Source organism: Penaeus monodon, chromosome 22 (genome assembly GCF_015228065.2).
Source record: "Penaeus monodon isolate SGIC_2016 chromosome 22, NSTDA_Pmon_1, whole genome shotgun sequence".
In the NCBI taxonomy this organism is placed as follows: Eukaryota; Metazoa; Arthropoda; class Malacostraca; order Decapoda; family Penaeidae; genus Penaeus; species Penaeus monodon.
This window is the reverse complement of record NC_051407.1, coordinates 40,488,073-40,490,264: the sequence shown is the minus strand read 5'-3', so window position 1 is coordinate 40,490,264 and position 2,192 is coordinate 40,488,073.

Genomic DNA, 2,192 nt, shown 5'->3' with positions numbered 1-2,192 from the left:
GCTTTGAATAATCCTAACATGTGACGGAATAATTCACTTTCTCATTTGAGAATGGGATATTATTTTTTGTTGAAGCTTGTAGTTTGGATAAAAAAAAACTTTTCCTCTTGTATAAATATGCAGGTTTAAGGCAATATTTTAGCGTGATTTTTTTATATACATGACTTACTCCATCTGACTTATTTCAAGGATGCCAATAAACTTTTTAGATTATCATTAGTGAAAAGTTAAGTTACCGAGTGAGAAGTTTACTTGAACGAAATGTGATCCCGCTTTGAACACCATTAGTATGTTTTGAATAGGGTTGTATGCGGTGAGTCTATGGTCAATTTAAGTAATTTTTTAGGCTGTTGGAAAATTTTCTTATAAGCGATGTAATATTCATTTCATCTTGTTTCATGTCTTATGTTTCCAATCACTTCTCTTTTCGTTAAAGTCTACACCTCTTTTTGTGCCCATCTCTTCCCCTTCCCGTCTGAATATTCCTCCTCCTCCCTCTACATATATTCCTCTCCCAGCCCTTTCCCTAGGATAGTTCCTCCCTCCTTCTTTACCTTCCTTTATCTACCCCCCCCTCCCCCAATCCTCCCTTAAGATTGTTCCCCCTCCTTATCTACTTCCTTTATCCCTCCTCTATGTTTTTTTCTTTCTTCCCTCTCCTTTCTTCACCTGTCTCCCTCCCTCGCCCCTCCTCTGAGATTGTTCCTCAACCCTTCGCCTTCCCCTTCCTCCCCTTCCTCCCCTCCCTTCCTTCCCCCTTCTCCTTCCTCCCCTTCCCCTTCTCCACTTCCACCCCTTCCCCTTCTCCACTTCCACCCCTTCCCCTTCTCCACTTCCACCCCTTCCCCTTCTCCACTTCCACCCCTTCCCCTTCTCCACTTCCTCCCCTTCCCCTTCTCCACTTCCTCCCCCTTCCCCTTCTCCACTTCCTCCCCTTCCCCTTCTCCACTTCCACCCCTTCCCCTTCTCCACTTCCTCCCCTTCCCCTTCTCCACTTCCTCCCCTTCCCCTTCTCCACTTCCTCCCCTTCCCTTCTCCACTTCCTCCCCTTCCCCTTCTCCACTTCCTCCCCTTCCCTTCTCCACTTCCTCCCCTGCCCCTTCTCCACTTCCTCCCCTTCCCCTTCTCCACTTCCACCCCTTCCCCTTCTCCACTTCCCCCCTTCCCCTTCTCCACTTCCTCCCCTTCCCCTTCTCCACTTCCTCCCCTTCCCCTTCTCCACTTCCTCCCCTTCCCCTTCTCCACTTCCTCCCCTTCCCCTTCTCCACTTCCTCCCCTTCCCCTTCCCCTTCTCCACTTCCTCCCCTTCCCCTTCTCCACTTCCTCCCCTTCCCCTTCTCCACTTCCTCCCCTTCCCCTTCTCCACTTCCTCCCCTTCCCCTTCTCCACTTCCACCCCTTCCGTTCCCTTCTCCACTTCCCCCTTCCCCTTCTCCACTTCCACCCCTTCCCCTTCTCCACTTCCTCCCCTTCCCTTCTCCACTTCCTCCCCTTCCCTTCTCCACTTCCTCCCCTTCCCCTTCTCCACTTCCTCCCCTTCCCCTTCTCCACTTCCACCCCTTCCCCTTCCACATCCTCCCCTTCCCCTTCTCCACTTCCTCCCCTTCCCCTTCTCCACTTCCTCCCCTTCCCCTTCTCCACTTCCTCCCCTTCCCCTTCTCCACTTCCTCCCCTTCCCCTTCTCCCCGCGACCAGCTAATGGTACCAAAGCAGAGAGCTTGGTGCAGGTAGCGTCGTGGCCTCGGAATCCATTATCACAATCTACCAGGGATTTGACGATATCCCTGCTGCAGGACGGAGACGTGGAGGGGAGCGGGCGGAAGTGTGGAAGGAATCAGGAGTAGGTGGGGAGGGGAGCGGGAGGAGGTGTGGAGGGAGCGGGCGGAGGTGTGGAGGGAAGCGGGTGGAGGTGGGGAGGGAAGCAGGGAAGGAGATGTGGAGGAAGATGGACGGAGGTGGGAAGGGAAGTAGACGAGGTGGGAGGGAGTAGACGAGGTGGGGAGGGAACGAAGCGCGAGGGAAAATGGGCATCGTGTCTTGTTGTAGGAGTTGGTTGTGGGCGAAGGACGTCATGTTTTAGAGGGTGGTTTGATGCAGTAGGTGGGGAAAAGAGGCTCGATATAGAGCCTGTGTAGCAGCAGGTGGAGGCAAGAGGTTCTTCAGTTTTCACTATGGTGGTTTTCCAGTCTTTGA